We start from the raw sequence: 17,042 nt of genomic DNA, 5'->3' as shown, positions 1-17,042 counted from the left end.
CAACAGCACAGGAACAATAGCTCCCTCCCCTGAAAGCCCTTCTGGATGTGGCCCTTGACAGAGGTAAGGGGCTGCTATAAAAGGCCCGGTTATTGAACATCCCAGAGCTCACTGGAAGCAGTGTTACACAGAGCTCTCTCACCTACTCACAGATTTCCTGTCTTCTGGACAGTCTGCACCCAAACACCAAGCCAACGTGGCTTGGGACTTCATTACTCTTTCATTAGAGAGGGGCAACACCAGACAGAAGTTTGAAGCAGTTAAATGGAGTGGTTATGGGTTAAATCTTCAAAGATTTTCAGAAAATCAATTGCAACTATGCCTGGAACTGGGCATTCTGAAATTATGCTTTCACAAATATATCCTATACCCATATTTACAGCTAAAATCCTCATAAATCTAGAAGAAACACTACACTGCAGTGTAGGAACACCAGCCCCTCAGTGTGCCACATTTCACTGCAGGCTCTGAGACAAATCATGGCAAGTAGCAAGGGCTGTGCCACAGGAGAAAGCTCACAACACGGGACCAGAGCTTCCCAACAATGCTGGCAGAGGAGAGCTACTCAGAAAAGCAATAATTGATTCCTTCTAGAAATCTGCTTATTGATACCATTTCCTTTGGATTCGGTGGAAACAGCACAAGAAAAAGAGATACATATTGAAATGCATATTAAAGTACACCAAAGGTTTGCTCAGGAGAGGTGGTGAGGCCCTCCCCTGGGGTGCTGATGGCACCCACTCGTGCCCAGACTGTGATTCAGAGGAAGAGCAGGGCAGGGCCTCACTGGAGGAAGGCCAGCCAGCTACACCAGGGCAAGCCACAGGAGACAGGGCTGCCAGGCTTCCAGCCAGCCCGGGGCCTCCACTTGCTCCCTCTCCATTACATGCCAATTGCCCACACTCTCCAAAGGTTGACAAGCAGAGTTTTAAAAAAAGCCTCCTTGGTCTTCCATGTATTACAGCTAAACCCACTTCAGTTAAGCTACAGTTTTCCATGTTTTCCTCCCTGCAGCCTTGCTTTGACACAGCTCCTCCCTCCACAGGTTTTGGGCTGGCTCTTCAGGTGGGAGCCAAGCTGAGCCAGGCCACAGGGTGAAGACAGGCAGGCCAAAGTGACCCCTACTTTTGGCCACTTATTGTTCAGTCAGATGAACTCAGCTCACACGCACAGGAGCACTCCGTGACCTGCCCCAGCCTTCAAAGCAGAACCTTGCCAAAATCACCTTCCAGCAGAGAGCCAGCAGGACCCCACAAATGCACAACACAAAGATTTACAGCGAGGCTGTTTAAAAGCACACAGAGATCCCATCCCACACCAGCTCCCCAGGGAATCAGGCACTTTGCACCAGCCAGGAAAACCTGCAGAACTGCATTGCTGATACACTTTGCTGCATTGAAGGAGAACTGCAAATGTTGTTATTTGCTCCACTGGAATATCAAAGAGGAAACACAGCCAGAGCTCCAGTAAGAAACAGATCCATACCTTGGCCGTCATCCAGCAGGTGCGCAGCTTGGATTCATTCACAGGGAGGCAACAACGGAAAAGTTCAAGCACAAATTCTTTTTCCAGTTATTCATAAACCATTTAAGTGATATTCAGGAAAAAAAAATTCTTCTGCAAACACAGTTCCCTCTGGCATGGTTGGCACCACATAACCCATAAAGGGTGAATCTTGAGTCTGCCTCCTCTGCCAAGCCCACACAGCAGCTCCCAGAAGCACGAAGAGAGTAATTGGCAGCAAACAATGAGAACATGAAGGCAACAGGTCAGAAACAAACGCTCTAGAGCAGATCTAGGGGCTGGTTTTCTTCCCCCAGCCCTGCCAGCCAGCCTAGGGGAGTGCTCACACCTGAGCACATGGTAATGAGCCAAGCTGCCATCCACCATCCTTCCTTAAATACACTACAGACCCTTAAGCAATAACAGCTTCTAGCACCTGTTAGGAGGAACTCAGACTTCTGAGTCCACTCCAACAGCTGCTGCCCTGATTGCCTTCGTTAAAAGCCCCACATGAGCCCAGTCCTGCTCATGCAGCCCCTCCCTGTCCTTCAGGGGCTGGCCCCCACCTCACCTGGGACACATCACCACAGCCAGGGGCTGCTTGAGAAATTCATGGCTCTAGAGGGTAATTTTGACCTCCTTGATCATAAAGTGATGGCACCTGAGCTGATGATCAAACCTGAAGTGCTCTTAGTGAAGGAAATACTTGTGTATTGCTGGTCTAGTTTAGGGGTTGGGAATAATGATGTAGGGTAACAAGAAAAGAAAAAAATCTACAGGCAACTACAAATGGTGGTGGGCTCAATGAAAACCTAAAAATCTGGGGGATAGATTTGTCCCTAGTATGAGTAAGAAGGGAGCAAATAGCCTGTCCTATCCAGCATCCTTGATGTCTGTATACTAATGCAAGAGTTAATAACCACAGTTCTGATTACAGCAGGCAAACGGAGGGTGCTGATTCAAATGGGAAAGGTGAATGCTCACATGTGTGTTTGAGCCCTGTTAACAGAAAGGCTGAAGAAACATCAGGATCATCAGTGATTTCTTTGGAGCAGGAAGATGAACCAGATGGCCTCTCCCCTGCCCTGTCTGTGAACTGGGTGGGTTTGTGTGGGGCCTGGACTTGTCAGTGCTCAGCCATCTGAGAAAAAAATAGTACAAAAAGCTTTGGGGCATTTTGGGTCTTTATGGCATTTGCACACAGAGAGGTTTGTTTCAGCATTTCTTTCTATTTGGGAACATTTGCACTCCAGACTTGCAGATGTTCAGTGCCACATTTGTCCCTTCTGTCTTGTCTTGCTAATCATAGAATAGTGTCAAATCTTGTAAAATTTCCCTTCCCTTTTATGAGTTTGAACTTGCCATTTTAATAACAAATATCTGTCCACCCTTGTATAAAACCACAATTAGAGATTTCTGAGATGCTTAGATAAAGCAGTCATTATTTTTATCATGACCCCTCCTTTCCCAAACAAGCATGGCTAATCTTTTCAAAGCAAGCATGCCTAATCTTTCCAGTTTCTCTTCAAGGCACTGCATTATCATGACCCAATTATTCCTGAAAAAGATAGCTGGGAAATTTCTATCAGGATGATTTGCTCACAGAAAATGCAGTTACCACAAATGCAGGGATGCCTTCATATCAGTTAGAATGGGTTTCTATGGAGAAAATTCAGATCAAATATTTCCTGGTCTATCAGCTTGATGAGATCTTGTTTGTTGCCCCATTCTTTCCTAATTGGATAAGCACAGAGCTGCATTAACCCGAGGTGTGCTGGTGATGGCTGGGAATTGCAGGTCATGTATTTAATTTCAACAGGGCAGAACACTGTTTTACTTTTCATTCTCTGACTTTCACTTTGAATTCCCCAGATAAACAAAAGTAAATTTCATTTAATTTCTTCAAGATGACTGAAGAGAAAAAGAATAAAAGTGGTCTGTGCCACTCATTTCTGCACTTCTGCACCATTCTGAATGCTCTCAGCAGAGGCTGGGATCCCCTCTCACTGGTCTGTCCCAGGAAAACAAGGTCTTACCCATTGACAGGACAGGATTTACAAGAGCTCAGCAGGGCTTTGAGAGATTCTGGCTGCTTGGAGGTGTCTGAAAGATTTTCAAATTGCAGTGAGTATATTTGGGATTATTTCTGTTTCTCAGTGTTCTGATTTTAAACTAGGCATATTACAAAGAATTTAATAAAAGCCACAAACAAACAGACACTTCGGAAGTCGTGTCACCCCTATCAGATTGCTGTGACATCAATGAAACTGCCTTCTGGAGAGACTAGGAAGTTTGACATAAACCTGTCCAACTTCAAAACAACATCAGGGTGTGTTAAAGGTAATTTTTTCAATTTTAAAGGCAGCAGAACAGCCTTCTCCCAGAGACCCAGCTCCACGACTCAGCCCCAGGGACTGCAGTGGTCACTGTCCCTGACAAAGGAATGTACATTTTATCCTGAGCACTGAATGACCATTGACTTTGCTGAAATGTTATTTCTTTTTATAACAGCTTAAAGGGAGGAAAAAAGGAGAAGGAACCCAATGCTGCCACTTTGGAAAGCTTTTATTGTAATCAACCTTACAACGCTTTTTGTTGTACAATACAAAGCACATTTAATCTCTCCTGGCTGGCACATTCCCTCCAGGGTTTTGCTGCTGACAATAGGAGCTTTCACTTTGACCATGGCAAAAATTGTGTCAAACCCACTGCAAGGCACTGCTGTTACTCTGGACACAATTGGGAAATTCTAAAGAATCAATGACTTCATGACATGAGGGAAAAAATAGGGGGTACAGTTGGAGAGACTTCATATATTTCCTATAAGTTTATTTCCCATGAATACCACCATCCCTAAAATGTGTTTAACTTTGGTGTTGCAAATGCATGCATAGTTTGTTTTAACTGTTTCATTACTTTAAAGAAAAAAAAAAATCAAATTATGAGATAAGATTTCCATAGCACTTGTTCTTCCTAAATTTCCCAAATATCTCTGAATGTGTGGTCTCAAGTCACTCCACATAGAAAGGGAAGAGGCAACAGAGGTCATGGAGTGGAGCCACTGAGCTAGTGCTGAACTCTTTGTAGAACTGAAGTGTCAGCATTTCATTCTCTTTCTCATGTTGGTTTAAAGGAAAGTGAAACAGTTTGCACATAGTAAGTTTTTGCCTGGATATTTTCTAAAGCTCAGGCCAAATTCAATCTCTCAGTTTTGGAAAAGGTTGTTAGAAAGTTGGAATTCAAGAAATTCCTCTGTACTCCCAAATTTGTGCCAAGCTTTTAGATTGCTGGATGGAAGCTCCCCAATAGAATTTGTTTTTTTTTCACAGAGAGCCAAACAAGTGATTTCCATCTGGATGACTTGTTTGCAGCTGGGAGAAGCTAACAACAAATGTAGGTGTGCATTGAAGCCAGCTCAGAGTGAAGACACAGGTAGTGAGCAATGTGCATGTCCAGCCCCAGGAGCCACAAACACCTTTTCTGTCTAGGGGAGCCCCTTGAAACACCACAAACTCACTCAGCTGGTTACATAATCTCCTCTACTCACAGCATCTGTGTTTTCCACACTAAAGGACATTTCAGATCAGCATCCAGATTGAATCTGCAAAACCAGCCAAAGCCAAACGAAGCTAAGCTTGTATTTTCACTCTCTGTCAGAGTGGCATAAAAAAGAATATTAGAGATAGAAGAGTAAATTTGTTGAGATGTGTGTGAAGCTCCTGGTGAGGCTCATGGAGAGGGTCCCATCAGGTGCTAGGGCTGTCACCTTCCCAACACTGTCCTGCAGGTCAGAGAGAGACTGTGCCACTTGTCTGCCTTGTGTGGGGCAGTCCTGCACTGGAACAGCAAACAGCCAGAGCGAACACAGCGTTAGGCAGCCCAGGGACTGAGAGGCTCTGGCACAAACTGGTCAGGAAACATTTCTGCATGTGGCACACACGGCCTGTCAAAACCAAGCATGCAACTTCTAGCAGTGTACAAATAAAAGAAAGGTCACAAAATAGATTAAAAAAAAATCCCTTCTGCTGGCCAGTATCTCGTTCAGTGTTTTGATGAACCCTGATTGGGATCCTTATGGAATAAAGAAGACAGAATAAGTAGATGTAGGAGAAACTGTGTTGGATAAGCTCTCATTGCTCTGAGAGGTGCTAGATAGTAAATAATCCATCTTGGAGAAGCTTTGAGAGACTGGAGAGTTTTCCCATCTGCTAGAGATATTTCTTAGTCTTGACTTGGATATAAATGTAGAAGGCAGGTCACACTTAAGCTGCTGGTCTGTAACCTTCTAGATGATAGGTAATTACTCATAAATGTGTCCTACAGATGCTCCAGGGATCTATCTGCACATGCCTGCCTGAGAGCTGATGGTTCTGGTTGAGTTCAGAAGAGACCAGAGCTGTGTGAGGAGTGGTAGATTTAGGAGATGCTCAGTTATTCAGTTTTGCAGGCTCTGAATGGAAAATAATAAAGCAATGATAAGGCAGCTAATAATATTACATTAAATAAAATATATTAGGAAAATTACATTTATTTTTGGAAACCAAAGAATTGTACAGCTGTGGAAAAGCAGGTAGCTTGCCAAGTGGGCACAGCCAGCCCAGCCTCCAGCTCCAAGACTTATGGCCACCATGGGGCTGAGACATGCTTAGCCATCCTATAAAGAATTCCACCACCCCTTAAGGACATATCCCTGGGCTTCAGAACATCTTTGAGTGGAAAGTGCATTTTTGTGGCCATCCATCCTCAGTCTGCTTTGGTACAAAGCATTGTTTGCCCAGCCCCTGGCACTGGTGACCAGCCTGGTTGCTGCGGAAACTCTGCTGGTCCCTGCTGAGGGCTGCAGCCACCTCAGCAGATGGGCACAGCCCGCAGGGACCAGGGTGGGTGAGATGCAGGAGGTGTGTGGAGGTGGGAGCACAGAGCATACAATCATCTATTTTGACTGACTGGAGACAACCAGGGACATGAACGAGCTCCCAAATCACCCAGGATAAGTTAGGACACTACAGCTTTCCCTGAAATTAGTAGAGAGGCTTGCAATTAATTCAACACAAAGAGACTTGTGCACTGACCATCATTTCTCTGCTGCTGGAGAGAGCTGCTTGGCAGCTTTCTGGAGAAGGAAAACTCTGTAGCTGAGACAAAGCAAATAGGTGGGCAGGCAGTTGTGATAAAACCACAGGGAACAGGGAAAATGAGAACCATCTCATGCAGGACTTAGAAATTGAATAAACAGGTTATTTTTACAAGATGGAAATGAATATATAACTCCAGGGATGAGGAAAAATACAGCAAGTACCAGCATTTGCAGTTCAGCATATTCCATTGCTATTAAAAATAAAGGGGGGGAAAAAGGCAATGAAAGGAGAAGTATTTTGAGAAGCAGACAGGACTGTGGTATCTGTAGTTATGTACTCTGCCTTCTGCATGCCCCACAGTAATGAGAGTTGTGACCCTGTAATGTGCTGCAGAATTGCTGGTCATTTTCTACTGCCATTAAGATGCAGAATGGGAGCTGCTCTTGCTCTCACGTGGACACAGGGGATTTTTCTTCCTTTGCAGTTTCAGCCAATCCACATTAACAGCCCATTGGACTGGCATTTTCTGTGCTCCTCAGGATGGAAAACCAGAATTGATTCCTCTGAGAAGGAAGGCAGCAGGTATTCATTATCATAAGGTGAATTTGTAAAGTTCTGGTTGGTTCAGCTCTTCCCCTTCATTTTTTCAGCTCACTCCAAGTCATTGAATCTCTTGCATCTTATCCCATTGGATGGAACAGCAAATGATTCAGCATTATTAACTATGTCCACGATGATTCTTAATATTGAAAACTAGCAGCAAAAAGTGGACAACCACCTGGGAAAGCATTTCTCCACTTGAGCTTGATGACCTGCAACAGAAAGTTTTGCAGTGAACAACAGCTCTGTCATTTGGAATAGTTCTAATACTGCTGCTGTACTTTTCCACCACAGTGAAATCAGTGGTACTAACCTCGAGGCACCCAAAGAGCTCAGGTCAGAGGACCAGACCTCCTGCACTAGTAAAGCACAGTAACTACACCCATTTTAACACCCCCAGGGCACTGATCTGTTCCCAGAGTCAGGCTTGTAGGAATAACTTCCCCAAAATGTGTACGTTTCTGCTGCTGGATAATGAGTGGCCAGAGTGCTGGAGATGGCATTTGGTGCTGGCACAGGGCTCTAAATTAGAAACTTAGAGAACCAGTTGGCTTTTCTCATCCCCATTTCTTTTGTTTTTCAGCACACGGGAGAAGTTCAGACCCAACTTCTTGGGTCTGAGGAGACCCAAGGCTTTCTGCACAGAGCAGTTCTGAGGTCAGAAGTAGAGCAGCAAGCACGGGGCTAGCTGGAGCTGCTCTGAGCCTCTGGAATTCTTCTCTCCTGATAAGCAGAGGCTGCATGGCTGTACCCTATTCCAGCCATACTCAAGTGTTGGCAACTGAAAATGACTATCCCAAAAATAAGATAAGGTGTCGTTAAGTCTCATATGCACGTTCTTTTCAGATTCCTACCATCAATTATTCCACTTGTCTGTAATGGCTTCAGACTCTTTTATCTTCCTCTCAGTGGATTTCTCTGCTGCTTTGCATTTAAATTCACCTTGTCTTCCTAAATGCACAGAGAAACTGTAAGCAATAAATGAGCCAGGCAAAAACAAACATGCTGTTGTTTTCTTGGCTTTCTCTGCCATCCTGAGCAAAGGATGTTTCTATATCCCTTTCAGAAAGCCATCCAATGATGAGTAACTATTTGAAAACAAATGGGTAGGATTGTACCAGCCACCTACTTCTCAGCCTTAGAAAGAGTAGGAAAATCCACCCATCCATAAATATTTTTTAGGATGACAGTTCTGAAAATAAAGTAGGCTGGAACATTCCCTATCAGGCCAGGCTGCAGCATTCAGCTTATATCAATTACTGTCTATTTGACATGCTTCATGCGCTCTTCATTAAGAGGATGAAAGGTTTTATAGGATAATAGCCCAGTTCCAGTGAGCAAATGTATTTGTGAGACCAAAGGCTGAGTCCTTTGTCCTTGCAGAAGGAGCCTTGAGACTGCAGCAATTGGCAATGGTCTAGGATGGATAAATCACAGGAGCAAAACTTCTGTCCCACAGAACACTGTCCCATCCATGAATCACTGAGGACAAAGGATCCTCACTGCAGGAAAGCTGGGGAAGCAGAGATCATCTTGGTGAGGCTGCTGCTACAGGAGGGAAAGAGAAGAGCCATTGGCCTCAGTCAGATATTGAAGATGCTGTAATTGGAGTTACTGTCATGTTAAATGGTCCCTCATGGTTTCCTCATCTCAATCAAGGTTTGATTGAAAACCTGTGACCTGAATTTGTGGTCATTACCTTACCAGAACTTATTGGTTTTCTCACTCTTCAGGCAGTAGGCAGATGGTAATTGTTTCCTAAAACATTTCTCAGCTGAACAGCAGTGACAAATACTCTTCTCACCTCAGAAAATCCCAAAGCACATTACAAACCGCCTGGACAAAGAGGACAGATGTGTTTTCCCTGGATCTGGCAGGAGCCATGCTATAGCCATTCTCATCAGGGAAGAAGTGTGCTTGGCTAATGGAAAATAATCATACCTGGCTTTCCACCCCAGCTGTCCCACACTGTTAATCTCATTGTGCCTGCACTCAAATTATCAGTAGGCATCCTCTTCTCCTTCTGCATCAACTAATTACATGGAAAATCTCCTGTCCCAACACAACCAGAGCAGACTGTGAGTAAGAGTGGAGGAGGGTGTGCGCTAAGGGATTGCTAACAAGAGGCAAACACTCTTTAATGTTCTCCAAATTCTCCATTCCTCCACTGGGGCTAGCTGAGTTAGGATCCAATGTGTGCTCCCTCTTGCAGCCTGACTTTGCTGGGTGCAAAGAGAACAATTTTCCCCTTGGCTGTGGTTTCTGGCTGTGTGGAACAGGACTGCATGTCAGGTTCTTGCTGCTAGGCTCTATTTCAGTTCATACAACCCATGCACCATAAAAAGAACAAAAACATCCACACAGATAAAATATTATCACACAGTGGCATCAACATATCTCATTGTACAGTCCTAATCTATGTTCTGTATAAAAATGTGATATTCAAAACCCCACCATGTGAGATATAACCTGAGAGGAATCACAGTATGGACTTAAGAAGGGTCTGTACTCATGGCAGACAAAATCAAATTAGTAGTACAGAAATTATTTGTTTTAAGCTCAGACCATGGACTGAATTTAGAGCTCTAAATCAGTGTTTACCTTGTTGAATGATGGCTTCTTGCAGGAGAGCATTTACTACAAAAACAAACCTTTTTATCCAAATCAGTGAATGTCAGAGTTTGAATTATGGCTGTAAGAGAAAGTCTTTTGTTTCTGTCACCTCCTTAGTCAATGCTAATTTGACCAAGGTGTGAATGAGTTAGTGTTGCTCCCAAAAATTCTGTGAAGTGCAAAGAGCTACCTTCTGCCCAGCACACAGAGCCTTTGGAGCTCCTTTTAGACATCCTCAGAGAGTCTAGATGAAAAATCTGCCTTCAGATGATGGAAGACAGGTTAGTAACTTGCAGGATATTTATTTCAAGAACAAAGTCATAGCTACAACAAAAGAACTGAAGAAAGGAGAGATGCACAGTGGACACATGCTGAAAGTTTCTACTAATCTGCTCCAAGGTGAGACTGAAGGGCAACAACCATGCCCAGCACAGCAGAGGAACAGCGTATCGGGAGATAGGAGCAGCCTGTGGAGTTCAGCTGCAGCAGATTTGGGAGACACAAGGTCACTCTGTACAGGGGTGGTGTGAATTGCAGAGCCACCTCAGGTGGGGTGAATATTAGCTCACTGCAGCATTTGCTCCATAAAGCATTATTTACTAAAATACATATTTTTTCAGTTTTCTGGTCTGCCTTTCTTTTGTGCAGACCTCACAGTCTCACTGGAAGCTTCTACTTGAAAAGTCTCCTTTAGCATCTCTCAGAACTGGGAGAAATGCTAAACTGGCATGGCAAAAAATAAAACCAATCATTTGGGAGCAATTTATATCCTGCTGTTATAGACTCGCAAACACTCATTTCCATACCACCTACAGTTATGTGTGCATCTCTTTGTTCTGATATTGAGAAAACCCCATTTGTATTCTTTCAATACAAGCAATCCTTGGCTTGAATTTTTAGTTGGTCAAATAATGCTAAAGAAGGAAATATTGGAATTTCTGCCTGTGCCATGGGACTATTCAGGCAGGCAAACTCTATTACAGCCATGGTCTTATCAAAGGAAAGCTAAATCTCCTCATTAAATCTTGGTTGTTGTTATTTTCAAGAAGAGAGCCTCTCTACTGCAGGCAAAATGATGGAGAATGTGAAAACCAGTGGTGGCAGCCTGCAGAGGGAGGCTGTGTGTGGAGCCATCCCAGGGGGAAGGGGACAGCCACCACTGCAGCGTGGCACTGCTCAGCATCCAGATGTGGGACAGCCACATCTGCTGGGCCCCAGCTCCCACCAGCATTGCCTCTGGATTCTTGTGATGAGACACCAAACCCCGTATTTGGCACGTGTACACAATCTGGCATCCCTCTGTCTCACCTGCACAGAAACCAATCAAGCAAAAAGCCACACACGTGCTTTTGCCTCCTGCCTGCGACTGACCTCTGGACATCAGAAATTCAGTCAGGAAGGCTTCCTTTGACAAGGACACATGCCAAAGGTCACCTTTCCAGAAGGATGTCCAAATTCTGAACCAATAAGTTAAAAGTAAAGCAATTAAGAGCACACTCCAGTGGAAGTGGCATTGAACCTGATTTTGTGTATTCATTTTTAATTATTCTTTGCATCCTTGGGCAAAATGCTTTAGTCTGAATGCAGCAGAATATCCAGCCACCTAAGTCCTACAAGATTTGAGGTGCAATGCTAAAACAGAGCCCCCACAGCATCTCCACTAGATTTTACCAGTCTGTCATCTGTTAAAATGGATATAAAATTAGCCTTGCTTTCCCACTGTCTTACCTGTTTGGGGAGAAGGGGAAAAGCAGAAAATATGGAGAGAGGATGAGGTACAAAAGCTTGTGACATAAGGATAATTCTGCTTGTTTAAAAAAGAAAAGCAGAATATTATCTTGTGAGGGATGCAGTTTGAAAGCAGTCTAAGAGGTTTTCAGCAATTATGGCTAATGTATCTAGAAATAATCTAAATGGTTAGTAAAATGTTTATATTTATGTGATATGACTCTAGATATTAAAATTGCTTTTTTGACACTTCAAATGCAGGAATCTGTCTAGTCCTTTCACTAGCACTCTAAAGAAATGTTAATAAGACTTTTTCCTGCTATATTTTAAATGGCAAAGGTGGTGTAAACAAACCTGCAGATGGCTTTCTTTGCTCTGCTGGGGTATCCAGCTATCCTTCAACCCATCAGACAGACTTTTGTTTACATATTCTGCATAAACTTGTTCAGCAACATTTAACTCATGCCAGGATCCAAAACTCTGTGCATCCAGTGGACAAAGAGCACATTCCCTGACACCTACTCCCCCTGCTCTAAGCCAGCTGGGGGACATTAATCCAATTATAAGTGAATGTAGGATTTAGGAGTCTAGGAAGTCATACTGAGATATTTTTTTTTTTTTTTTAACTTTGTTGGCAATACCAGAGGCTAGGTTTTTATGCCAATCCAGTTCGAATGAACCTAACTTAAACTCCCTTCACTGGAGGCACTAACCTCTGCCTTGGGACCTGTGATCGCTGCTTGGCCAGGCTGGGAGGGGCAAACCTGCTGCTCCACAAACCTTGGGGCAACAGGCCTGCCTTTAGCTTTTGATACTCTGCTAAGCAAGGGAAACCTGGAATCAGTCAGGCCTTACTGAAAGCTCTTGTCAAAGTAAGCTTTCCATTTATTCTGAACGATTTTAAATACCCCACCCCCACAAAACAGCTGAAGTCCCCATTGTACCTAAAGACACTCAATTGCCAGAATATTTAATTACGTGTATTACAGAAGACACAACCTTCACTATGCATTTAATTCTGAAAATAACCTACTAAAAAAACATCTAAGTCTTTGCAAAGTAAGTTGGATTGCTTTCCTTTTGCTGTTGTTCCTGTTTGGTTGTTTTTTTCTGGGAGCAGACTGGATTTACTACAAAAGAGGAAGACACTTTAAAAGTACAATCTATAAAAAACTAGTGTTCCAAGGAGCAAGGACTTGCACCTAAGAAATCTTTGTTGATTGCTGCTAATATCTATGATAATTAAGCTAAAAATACCCACACACCAATAGAATTTGCAGAGATAAGTCTATTGTCTTAAGCAAATAATGAAGCCAGGAACAGTTAAATTGATCTCATGACTCTCATTTCAATAATAAAGCAGCAACAACTGTTAATCTATAGCACTCAGTTTAAATTACAAACCCAGAGCTGAATGGGCAATTTCATTAGAGAGAACACAGCTAAGAGAGAAACAGCTGGCAGGCAAAAAGAGCCATTCCCATTGAAATCCAACCTTCCTGAGAGTTTCTTGTTGCTCTGTACCCAGACTCATCATCAGGGAACAGTTCTCACAAATACCAGGTGCATCTCTTGGAAGCTTTTGGTGCCCAAGCAATTCCCTTTTATTTCACCCCCAAGGGTACCAGGACCCAGGGGGCTGAAGCAGCTGCTCCAGGCTCCACGGGTGGGCACTGCTCCAGGATGGACACAGGGACCAGCAGGAAGGGCAGGGAGAGGGAGGGGAGCAGGTCACCCCTCCATGTGCCTGGAGCCACCCCACAGCGCTGTCAGAGAGGCTCCAGGACACAAAACCTGTGTCCCCAGGGACAGGAGCAGCTCAGTGAACAGATGAGGACTGGCTTTTTCCTCCTTTTATTCTTGTGCCCGAAATTAACACATGGTCTGCAAGCCAATCAAACTCACCCACGGATACTAGCACTGCCTAGGAGAGACAGTCATCTTTTTAGAGTAGATCCTTTCAAACACTTAGACAGATCCTTGGATATTGCAGGGGCTGTGGAACTGAAACCAATGAACAACCGCAGTAGGTGAGGGGAGGAAAGGCTTCCACCATCTCTCCTGGCAGCTGTACAGAGCTTATGGGAGGAAACGTCCTGTTCTCACTGAAGGGAGCAGGCAGGACTATAAATATCCACGTGGAACATATTAACTGAAGGATGGAGTGCCATACTAACAACCATTTTTTCATGGTAGGACCAAATTTCATAGGTATTAGCAGCTTCCTGAAATAAAGTCAGAGAATCAGAGGATAACTGAGGTGAGAAGGGACCTATGAAAGCTTCCAGTTCAGCCTCCTGTTTAAAGCTGGGACTGCTTCTATGCTAAGGGAGGTTGTTGAGGGCCTTTCCAGTTCTCTTCTGATAAATCTCAAGGATGGAGAGTCCCCAGCCTCCTCAAGGAATATGGTTCCTGTGCTGCATAACCCTTATTCTGAGGACTTTTCCCATACACAAACAGAAGGAATTTCCCTTGCTGCAATGCATGATCACTGCCTTGTCTTTGTGCAGCATGCTGTGGCAGAGGCTGAATCCATCATCCATCCTTCTCTTTCCGTTATGGAGACAGTGATTAGATACCCCCTTATCTATCTCCTCCAGGATAAATAAACCCAGCCTTCAGAGCCTCTCCTGAAATACCGTGTGCTGCACTCTCCTGAGCACACATTGACTTTCTGCTGGACTTGCTCCCCCGTGCTGACCTCTCTGTGGCCCAGGGACACACCAAACCCACAGTGCTCACCTGGGAGCTGCAGCCTCAGGTGCTGAGTGGAGGGAAGTGTCTGGCCTGTGGCCACACCTGAACAACACAGGCAGGTGTCACCACCTTAAATACACCTGCAGTGCCCCAGGTCCTCTCTGCAGAGCTCCCCGAGCTGTCAGTCCCCAGCCCATGGAGCAGATGTGTCCCCAGGGCAAGACTGGCTGTGTTTTACCTCACTGAATGTCATGAGGTTCTTCTTATCCTGCTCCTCAAGATTTCCAAGGTTTTTGCCTATCATTGAAAATGGACCTAGAAGGTTTGGTGACATATTCTGTGTGCCTTGATGAAAAAGAGGAACGGCTGTCTCCTAAGGTTTCTGTGCATTTAGCCTGTCTCCCTCATGCTGTGGTGGTTTACACCAACATCACACCCTTAAACCCCAAATTCCAACTGACATCACCAAGAGTGTTTAGAGACTACAATGACCTTGAGAACCCTCCTGCACAGCAGCAGGATCAGGATGTCAGCATCAGTGCTGGAATGGGGTTGTTTTAACAGGACTTTGCTGAAAAGGAAGGAAGATTTAGTTGCTGCTCAAGCGGAGGTGGGGGCTGGTGTTGAAATCTGTAACCAGTAACCCTGTTTAGGATTCTGTTAGCAAAATTTATGACACACATTGAAGCCTCATTTTCCACCTAGTAAGAATATTTCTTTCAGCTATTTATTTTGCATTTCATGAGACCTTCTGCAGATGTAGTGAGCTATATCATTTTATTTTGCTCATATAGCATCCTGAGATCTAGATGTTTCAAAACCTGGGTGTATTGTAATGACTGTATAGAATATCTCAATGAAATTCTACATCTGCATCCTTGATAATTCATTTGATTTCAAGTGGAAATATTCATTGCAGCTTTTGCAAATGCTAATGTAAGCCATGGAGTGGATGTTCACAAAATTCAACCTCCTATGCCCAGACTCTTCATAGAGTTCATCCTATACATGGGAATCTCCTTTTCCACAGGAGTTGTGTAAAACATTGCCTCTCCCTAATGAAATTTCTATTTTTCCCCTCTCTTGCTGCAGTTACAAATGCATTGTACAAGTACACCATGGTTGTCCTTCTTTAATTTTGTTATAACACCCAGGGAATAATTAGTTCTGTATCATCTAATAACAAACAAATATATTCATTCAAAAATGAAATATTTACTTGCCAAAGAGCCATCACAAGTTGTCGTGAGTGCTTGTCTTCATTATGTGTAGGAAATTAAATGGACTTTGTACCATAATTCTGCTGGTATAATAAAGGATTATGCACAACAAGGGAGAAGTGACCCCATTTGGTTGGAAAGCAACACCCCCTTCTCATTATACTTTACTTCATATTGCAACAAGCTCAGGTCTTATCAAATATAACAAGTTCAGACTGCTTTACTGTGCTGAGACACCCTGTCTGCTGAGGAGGTACAGGGCTAACCTAGTTTAGATTTGGAGAAAACCTTGGGTAGGACCAAACACCCAGTGTTAGGTGAAACACGTGCAGCCAGAAGAATTCTCATTCTGCCATCTGCCAACATATCATTGATGAAGTGGGAAAGCTCCAAAAAAAAAAGAAAAAAAAAAAAAACAAAAACAAAAAAAAAAAAAACCAAACCCCCCCCATTTTTTTTTAGAAGTCCCAGAATCGACTTATCAAAAGCTAAAGGTAGACAGGTTGCCCAAATGTCTGCACTCAACTGCTGGTGGAGATAGATCAGAAATATCAAAGATCCTGCTTTGGGTCTTGTTTTAACAGATCATAATTGTGCACAACCCATTGTCTACAGCTGAAAACATCATTGGGACTGTTTTTGTAACAGAGATGCATTAGGTAAACACATTTCCTTAGCAGTTACTGGACCCAAAACCTAGAAGTCCCCTAATTTGTCTTTCTTGGACACATCAGTTGTAAGTAAAACCCTCTGCCCTGTAGCTGGGGCACACAGTTTACACTCCTACACAGCACATTTGTTGTCCTCTGTGTTTGTTTGCTGAGGAATCTGATTTTTCCCCATTTTCTTTGGAACATCATAATGCTTGAAGTTTTGAATTTTGACCCTTGCCTTTGGGCTATTAAAAACTTGTTGCAGTCCTTTTAGATTAGATATCCCAACTTCTAACTGGCTTTAGGAGGTTAAAGCACATAGAGAAGACCTTTAGCTTTTTACATCAACTAATCTATTGCTAAATCAGCAGCAGTCTCCCTCTCTCTGCAGATATGCTAACCTCCTGTCACTACATGAAAGGGTTTAACAGTTTCTAGGGCACAGAATACACTCAAGCACAGAATTTTGAACTGCTTTTCACCATGGATTTCATGTACGATTCGAGGCTTGCAAGGCATTACCCAAATGAGACACGACAGGTCTGCTTTTCCAACAAAAGTAGCAATAACCACAAACACGTGACCTGGTGACAGTGCTCAAGTCCCAGCAAACCCCTGCATGGTCAGATAAATCAGGTAAACCCCAGTGCCATACAAGTGCCAGGGCTTCCTGCTTTCTGCCCACACCTGGGGCTCTGCATGGGCACACCTCAACTCAAGGGCACAGGCACAGCTCCCTGTGGGCACAAGCCCCTACCCAAGAGCTCTGTGTCCCTCCACTTCCCTGCACAGCTCTGCAGCCTCTCAAACCTCTTCCACACCTTCCAGTGAAGATGTTATGCCAAGCTGTATAGTAAAGTCAGGCGGGACCTCGACTCAGGGAAGAAATGCTGATGTCTGCCTCCAGATCAGAAGGCTGAAGGATAGCTTTATTAAAACTATACTATATT

The 17,042-nt window shown here is 43.8% G+C and overlaps 1 long non-coding RNA gene across 2 annotated transcripts in view; it reads right to left on the bottom strand.

Moving 5' to 3' along the window:
- Window positions 1-4,015: 4,015 nt before the first annotated feature.
- The window catches only part of LOC137483546 (uncharacterized), a 42,618-nt gene continuing 29,591 nt past the window's right edge, over window positions 4,016-17,042 (bottom strand). The window contains exons 1-2 of one of the 2 annotated variants that reach the window (XR_011004511.1): window positions 8,036-14,588; window positions 4,016-7,393 (exon numbers count right to left, since the gene is read on the bottom strand). This is a non-coding gene — a long non-coding RNA (uncharacterized lncRNA). Of the gene's footprint in view, window positions 7,394-8,035; window positions 14,589-17,042 lie in introns of those variants that run through there. The other variant, XR_011004510.1, reaches the window with a different exon arrangement.

The sequence above is a fragment of the Anomalospiza imberbis genome, chromosome 16, assembly GCF_031753505.1.
Source record: "Anomalospiza imberbis isolate Cuckoo-Finch-1a 21T00152 chromosome 16, ASM3175350v1, whole genome shotgun sequence".
In the NCBI taxonomy this organism is placed as follows: domain Eukaryota; kingdom Metazoa; phylum Chordata; class Aves; order Passeriformes; family Viduidae; genus Anomalospiza; species Anomalospiza imberbis.
This window is presented reverse-complemented; position numbering and strand designations above follow the sequence as displayed.